This window comes from Callospermophilus lateralis, chromosome 2 (assembly GCF_048772815.1).
Source record: "Callospermophilus lateralis isolate mCalLat2 chromosome 2, mCalLat2.hap1, whole genome shotgun sequence".
NCBI classification, from domain to species: domain Eukaryota; kingdom Metazoa; phylum Chordata; class Mammalia; order Rodentia; family Sciuridae; genus Callospermophilus; species Callospermophilus lateralis.
In genome coordinates this window covers 201,644,852-201,653,320 of record NC_135306.1, presented here as the reverse complement: position 1 = coordinate 201,653,320, position 8,469 = coordinate 201,644,852, and positions in this window count along the sequence as shown.

Here is an 8,469-nt window from a genome sequence, read left to right as displayed (position 1 = left end):
CCTGGGAATTAGACCAGAAACACTGCAGGTGATGAAAGAAAATAAGGGTAAAAGTCCAACATGTATGCACGAGAACTGATTTCCTTGATAAGACTCCTACAGGGCAATAAATAAAACCAAGAATCAATAGTGGGTTGGCATTACATTAAAAAACTTCTGCCCAGAAAAGGAAACAAAAGTGATAAAAAGGATCCTATATTAGGGGAGAAAATCTTTGGCAGTTATTCTTCTGACCAAGAACTAATAATCAGAATCAATAAGTAACTCAAAATGCTTAAAACCAAAACAAACAAACAAATAAACTACAAATCATGCACCCACAAACCCACAAATAATGCAATTGATAGATCAGCAAATGAACTAAAAATTCATTTCTGAAATGAAAAAAGAAATGCAAAATGCAACAAATTTCGGGAAAAGTGTTTAACATCCTTAGCATTCAAGAAAATTTGAATTAAAATTGCATTGAAATTTCTGCTCACCCCAGTTCAAATGACAACCATCAGGAATATAAATTTAAAATGCTGTCAAAGATAAAGGGAGAAATGTACATTTATACATTATTGATATGACTGCAAAATTAGCACAACTATGGAAATCAGGGGGGAGATTCCTCAAAAGACTGGGGCTGGAACCACCATAAGGCCCACTTGTTCTACTTGTTGTTATTTATTGAAAAGAACTGAATTCAGCATTCCATAGTGATACATGCATTCCAAAATTTATGGCAGTTCAATTCCCAATAGCCAAGTTAGGAGCCAGGATGTGTCCATCAACAGATGTATGGATAAAGAAAATGGAGTTCTCCTGAGTCGTAAAGAAGAATGAGATTATGAAACTTACCGGTTAATGGATGGAATTAGAGAACACCATCCTAAGTGAAATAAGCCAGACTCAGAAAGTCAAGGGTCAAGTGTTTTCTCCCATATACACAAGTTAGAGGATATAAAGGAATGAAAAAGGGGATCTCACAAAAATAGAAATGAGAAGAGTAGAGGAAGGGCATCAAAGGTAAGGGGGGAAAGTGGGAAAGTGGGAAGAACTGGGAATAAAATCAATAAAATATGCTTTATTCTTTTATGAATAAACCACTATAATTCTCACTTTTATGCATAATTATAATTTATCAATGAAAGATATATTTAAATAAGTAGAAGGACTATCAGAAGGGTAGAAGAAGGGGAACAGGGGCAGGGAAGAGCGGAAGGAAAGGAAAAGTACTGGGGAATGAATTGGTGTGAATCAAGTTATGTGCAAATATTTATATGTCACTATAAACCCCACTATGAGAATGCACTAATAAAAACATAATAAAAAGGACATGTCACTGCTAATGCAGTAATGCCCAACTGGGGAGATTTTACTCCCCACTTCACTTCCTCAGACGGACATTAGTGTGGAGATGCTTTCTATGTAACCCTGGGTCTCTGGCCTGTGGTCAGGTACTGTGGGATTTTGACCTGCTCAGAGTCTCACCATGCAGGGTCTAGCCCCAGGCCACTATGCAATGATTGGGGACCAAGTCCCTTTTCTTCCCCCACGTGGACAATCATTCCACCTGGTTTGCTGACTGGGAAAGGTTCGGCTGACAATACTCTGGACTCCAACAATGCAATGCTGCCCACACCCTTTGTCCACGTCCCACTGAAACCAGTGCAGCACAGGGCTGGGGGCAATGCCCACACAGCTGGTATGGCCTCGTTGCCCACGACCACCACAACAAGCCAGAGTGGGGCTAGATGGAATAGGATTATGCTCAATGCTGCTATGGGTCTCCATCTGGCACTGGGAGGGTCCTCAGGCTCTGTCCATGAGTATAGGCCTGGAGACAGTGGCTATTAGGATTTTTCCAGTGGTAGTTTTAACAGCCCAGCAGTGAATTCCAAGGTAATGTCCTGTGTTCACTTTCAACCCTACCTACTACCTTGCAGACTCTGGCTTCTGTGTCTCACCCAAGATTGGGGAAGGAGTGTGGAAGTACTCCCTGGGTCTCCCTGGCTGACACTAGGCTGGGCCAAACCTGAGTCTCATGGCCAGAGGGATCTGTGAATCTTAGGGTGCATCCCAGACCTTTGACATGGCAGGTGGTATTGTAGGTCAAAGTACAAGTACAAGTACAGGGCATAGTTTTCCAGCTGGTGCTGGTTCAAGTATGGAAGATCTGTCTATAAGGGCTGCCTAGATCTGTCTACAGGGGCCTGCCGCCATATCTGTCCCAGTCTTCCCACGCCATGCTGTCATCTCTCGGGTAGCACCGTCTGTGTGAACTGGGAGAGGTCTCTGTATAATGCACAGAGGCCCGAAGTCCCAGGCCAAATGCCCAGTTCTACCACAATTGAAACACCACCCATGAGCATGGCATCTGAGACCAAGGCTGGAGTGCCTGTTTAGAGCGGCGAGTGTAAAACCTTGTAATTGTGCAGGACCAACATCCGCACAAAGGCCAATAAACTCAGAAACTGTCCCCTTTTTCCGATGGGGTCAAAGGATCTCGGGCAAACTTTATCGGCGTTCTCCAATGCTAGCTGCTTGACTAGGAACTCCGAGGCATTTGCGTCTCTAATTGATCTGTTCACTCGCTGCCTGGTACAGATGCTCCATGCAATCGGAAAATGACCCTTGTGGGAGACCAATCTTGCACGTGACTGGGTCACACTCCCCGGCTGGGTGATGGGGCGCTCAGGCACAGAAATATGGCAGAGCTTTCCCCACCCTTCTTGGGTGCTAAAGTCAGTGTCTCCTGCATGGGTATGTCTTGCTACAGCCCCGTGGGTGAAGCTACGCTCACCTGTTCCTTTGTAATATAACCCCTTGCCCTGTTTAGGATAGAATCTTCCATGGAAGTGCCTTGTGTGGGTCCCCTTCTCTTACTGTGCCCTTGGGTGTGGCCTACCCAGGTGTCAGTCAACCTGCTGACAGTGGACCTCATGAAGATACTCAGCCCCCTGAAACCTGACCCCTTGCCTCATTTGAATAGCTTCCCTCAATAAAAGGGGTCAGCGCGTGCTCTCGCTCTCTCTCTTCCTGCGGACCCTTAAGGTCAGAGAAGCCGTCACAGCGACCCCAAAGAAAAAGGTATTTGTGTCTCTTGTGTGGTTATTTTGCGCAGCCCAGTTAGCCCAGTTCAACTGGAGTGACCCCTGAGCCTTTTAGTCACGAGAATAGAAACCCAGCAGACTCCTTTGATCCCTGTTTAATTTGACTAAAATCCAAAGTCGATTGACCCCGGAAGGTATTTCTTGCTATGCCCTTTTGGCACACGCAGTGATCTGCTCATACATGGCCAGATCATGATTCAGTTGACTCTCTAGGTCCGTAAATTCCCCCGTTAGCATCCAGTTAGCATCTCCAAAGGGGCATCGAGCCTTGCCTCCAGTTGCTTTCAGCCTGTTCCATGCAGTGAGTGTGGGGATGTGTCAGAGCTGGCCAGGTGCAGGTAAGAGTGCTGGCTTCAGTGACTCTTCCGTCCCTGCTGTTGCCCCTCACTGCCTGGGGTTTGCCCCTGTCATCTTGGATGGACAGACAGGGGGCTCTTTCAGTGGCACTGTTTTCCTGGCTCCAGCCTCTTAGCATTTCTGCTGACCACATGACCTCTGAAGGCTGAGCCGACCTCTCTGCCTCCAGGCTCCTGGCATGTTCCTTACTCCCACAGCCTGGAAGACTGGTTCGCTTTTTAACACCTCATTTTCTGGTTTTCGTGAGACCAGAGCTAGCTTGGCTCCCTTGTTTCCTGAGAGGTTTATCTCTGATTGCTAAGGGGTCCTGTTTTCTGAGGATTCCCTGATTGTCTCAGGGTGATTTCATTTTTTAATTTTTGGTACCAGGGATTGAACCCAGGGGCACTTAAGCACTGAGCCACATCCACAGCTCTTTTTCATATTTCGCATAGAGACAGGGTGCCATTGAGTTGCGCAGGGCCTCGCTAAATTGCAACCCACCTGCCTCAGGCTCCGAGCTCCTGGGATTGCGGACCTTGCACATGACTTCCGATTCCTTCAGGAAGACGTTTTCGATACATTGATGTTGCAGATACCTAAGTGTTATAGGTGGGCAGAAGGAGTGGGTTTCTGTGGATTTCTCAAGCCCATATGCTTAAACCCTGGGAAACTTCTTTGTAGTATTTTGGGTGACTCTCTTCCTCCACAGTACGCCTCAGTTTCCCTTCCCTTCATTGGACATAGTGGGCTCACCACCCACCACTCCTTCTGTTCACTCTCTTGCTTCATTGCTCACCTTTTCCACGACACAGATCCTTCTTCCACGGCACTATTCCAATTTTCCTCCCAACCCTTTTCACATTGTTTCCAGTTATCACATTTTGATTCTCTAGAACGGTTTCTTTCTTTGATTACTGGTAAACAATGTGACATCTTAGTCATGAGGTCTTTCTGAACCAGTTTGTAAACAGTCCATTGAGACCAGGCACCCCTCAGACCCAGAGGACCTGGCCCAGTCGCTTAGCTGAGGGAGTGGGTGAAGAGCTTCCGTACCCCTTCTCCCTCCGCGTTTCCCAGGCCCTAACTCAGCAAGACCTTAGGGCTGGTGAGCTGGGAGATGAGGGGTGGAGTGTGTGGAGAGAAAGTAAGACCATTAATTTTGAAATCGTAATGGGATGTTTAGAGCTTGAATATCCTAGTTGCTGAATCGAGGCGTTGACCTCTGACTCATGAACACATGGTCTCATGAAGAGGAGGCCATCGTTGAAGGTCTACGTTATCAAGCTCATGACAACCCCAGGGCTTTGGTTGCAGAAGAAAGATCATGATCAACATGGGTTTCATGACGGATAGAACGGGGCAGGTATTTGTGGAGAGTGGACTACACAGAGGTTGACAGCCTGTGCCAGGAGAAGATTATTCTCATCTCCTGGGCACAAGGTGATAGGGATACGTTGTCTCAGAGACAACTTGCACTCAGGCCACAGGAGAAGGAATTCTTCAAGGTGATACACAATGATTCCTGACCACATGTCCTTCTTTTGTGACACCAGCTACTCAGCAGTCATTGCGTCTGCAGTTGATTATTACCCAACAAAGAAAAGCAGATTCCTCAGTAAATGCCTCAACGCAAGACGCAGGAGCACAGGGCAGTAACAAGACAAGCAGAGAAGTGCAGGGCAAGCAGTTTATTACGGCAAGACGTTGAAACCTTTCCATGTGGCAGCAGAGATGCGAGTATCCTGGGAGAGCAGCAGAACCGGGAACAAATGCATCTCCCGTCTCAAGAAAAACACTTTGTGGTGATTTCTCCCTGAAGTAGAACAAAAGGGAGGAAAGAGGAAAGCTGAACACAACCGGCTGCTCACGGAGAGGACATTCCGAGAAGTCCCTGGGGTTTGGCCAACAAAACCAAGAGGCAAAAGAGAGAGTGCTTGGGCACAGGTTGTGGAGTCACAGGAAACTAGGCACATTGGGGAGGGACCTTTCCAAAGCCAGGTGGACATTTAGAGGGGACCCAGGAAGGTGGCTCTGTGGCGGACAGAAGGGAAGTGTGGGAAAGACCAGCCAAGCAGGTATTTCTCTGCCACCTCAGGACTGTGGACTCTGCTTTCCCCTCCGATGTGGGCCCAGGGCCGCCCAGGTCCCGGGAAGGACTGGGTGCCAGGCTGCTGTCAGGAGAACAGCCTCCCTGGCAGAGCTGGCCAAGCTGGCAACGATATCCACTCCTCCACCTCGGGGCTCCCGCAGCAGACACCAGCCTGGCTCCCAGTCCTTCCCACCTGCCTGCTGTACACACCCCAGCCACACACCAAAGGGCATTCCATGGGGATTGTGACACCTGGGGGGGGATCTCACCCTGGGGAGAGCTCCAGCAGACAGGCTGCTGGGCTTGGCCTTGAAACTTCCCTGCCTGGGGCTCAAGTGGCCTCCTTGTTAGGACACGAAGGGATGGTGAAATGCAGGGAGCACCCAGAGTCAGAGGGAACTGCCAGGCCGCTCTGTGCAGCTGAGTTTCATGCAGCAGCTGTGCTGTTACTGTCTTCCCTGTGGCTCTGGGTTATCCCATTAAGAGGTGACAGGCTAGCTGGGTGACCCCTGCAGCATTTCCCATAGAGCAGCAGGCTAACCTTTCTTCTGCCTGTGTAGGTTGATGAGAATCACTGTGTATCAAAGAGGAAGAAATTACCATGATTTTTATAAGTTGTGCTTTAGTTGTCCAGGATATCCTATCTACGCATTCCTTCACTTTCAGTCTTGCCTCAACAGCTTCCGGAGGTGCATCGAATTTGGAAAGCTCTACCTTGTACAATTCTTCAGGAGCAATTATAAATTCTGTGCATTCTTTAAGAAGTTCTGGACACGGCACTGCATTTGCTGGAGCAAGAGAATAAAAATAGAATTAAATTGATGAGAGTTGAGTGTTTGCCCGAGGCCCCCTTGACACTAGACAGCATGGCAGGGTTTAGGTTCCCATCCCGTGAGAGTGCCAATGACATGGTCAGGCCCTCCAGCTGGTGACTTCCTCAAGATTACTCAGCAAGGGACAGAGCCAGATTTCCCGATCATTTTTCTGTCTGTTTTTAAAGCACATCAACTACATTCTAAAACTTCTCTGGTTCACTGAAATTCCCACACTAGATTTGAAGGAAGTGCGTTTTGTCTGGGGGTGAGTAGCACCTCATTAGTCTTGGACATTGGAGAGGAGAGCCTTTGGGTATCCAGTGTGAAGTGAACATTAGAATCAGAATCCTAGCAGGCAACAGACAGGTAAATCTGGAAAAGAACAAGTCAGATTGTGGAAATGTGGGAGAGGTTGTGTTTGAGATTAAGTTGGAAGACACGGATTATTCCATTGCATGCAGTCACAGCTACAAATCTGAAGGTACATTAGATGATGTGCTTTTAACACACATGGGAGCTTACAGAGGAGACGGTGGCTGACTCCTTCCTGCAGTGTGTCCAGATCCTTAGAGATGTGAGAGAAGGAAACCTGGTGTCACTGGGAACTGGACGTGCTGGGAGCCATCAGCCAAGTAGGTATGACAAATTCCTTGCCAGCTTACTCCCATGCTGTCTAGTGGAAGGACTTCTGAAAGGTGACCTTGCTCAAGGACCAGGGCAGGATCCGTGTTTAGGGTGTTCCCCCTTTAGAATAGGGCGGTTTAGTATAATAGGAGATTAGGGTGTTCCTCTTTTGGAATAGGGCGTATCCTGCTGCTGAGTTCCTCTTGAGTGCTTAGGGTCAGACAGTATATTTTGGGAGACAGAAGCCCATGCGGGTGGATTTGGGAGAGAGTGGATTTTGGCAGAGTAGGGGATTTGAGAGAAGTGGATTTGAGCAGAGAACGTGGATTCCCCCAGAGCGTGTTTGTAGACGGCCGGTGTGAGTTCGGGAATAAAAGAATTGCTGTTTGAATCTACAAGCTGTGTGGAGACTCGTGATTTGTGCCCAGCCGAGAGACTGCGGCATGGACGGAGACCTGGAGGAGCCATGTTTCCATTCTGGATCACTTTTTCCTTCAGATGGGGTCTCCCTGTGTCACCCAGGCCTCCCTCACTTTCACAATCCTCCTGCTGCAGCGACTGAGCAGCTGGGATCCAGGCCACAGCCACCAGGCTCTGCTCCCCCAAGATTTTGGCATCTACTGTAAACAGGTCCCCAATCAGGCTCTGATCTCACCCCAATAGGATGACATCACATTATGAGGAGAATTCGGACAGGGTTGGGTCAGACATAGCACAGAGAAACAGAAGAGGTCCGGAAAAGGAAAGGGAGAATCAGCAAGATAGAGTTTGTTCTTGAGGGCAAGGCATACGTCCAAGAGTAGTGTTGGTAGAATGGCTAGAATGACCCCTGCAAACACAGAAATCTTAGTGCAAAGGGTTTTTCGGGTTCCATTACCAGTGCGGGTAGGACTCCCAGTTAGTGGATGGGACCATGTAGGGCTGCTTATTCTCAGGGCCCATTTGAAGGTTTCTTTTTCAGTTTCAGAGAACAGTGGCTCTTCTTGGACAGGGAGCCTGCCAGTCACCTCTCCAGCTGTCACACTCTATGAGTAGTCTAAATGAAGGGACCGGAAGTCGTGGGTTCACTTGGCACCTACACGCCCCAGGAGGAGAACCTCTGGTGAGCCCAGATGCTGGGTGCGCATCTGCAGCTCAGCTGTCGATGTGCTTGATCTAACAGGCTTCTCAAGGTCCTCACTGGTGACTTGAAGCACCAGCGATAAGAAGCAGCTCAGGGAGGTTGAGCACTTGGCCTAGGATTGAAGGTCAGGGGCAGAGACCACATTCCATCGCATCATGTTGCTTCTGGAACACACGCCCGAGTCCAGCGGTGAGAGTACACGCAGCACAATTCCTGAAACCCGCCTTCAGTGATTTCCTTGTTAACAACTGAAGTGTTAGGAAATCGATCCAAGTAGCGCTGCCATCTCAGGGGTTAGTTCACAATTGGGGGTTCACAATTGGGGGTCTAGTTCAAGGCTCATGAGGAAGTTTCAAATTCTGCTCTCTTCCTTACCACCAT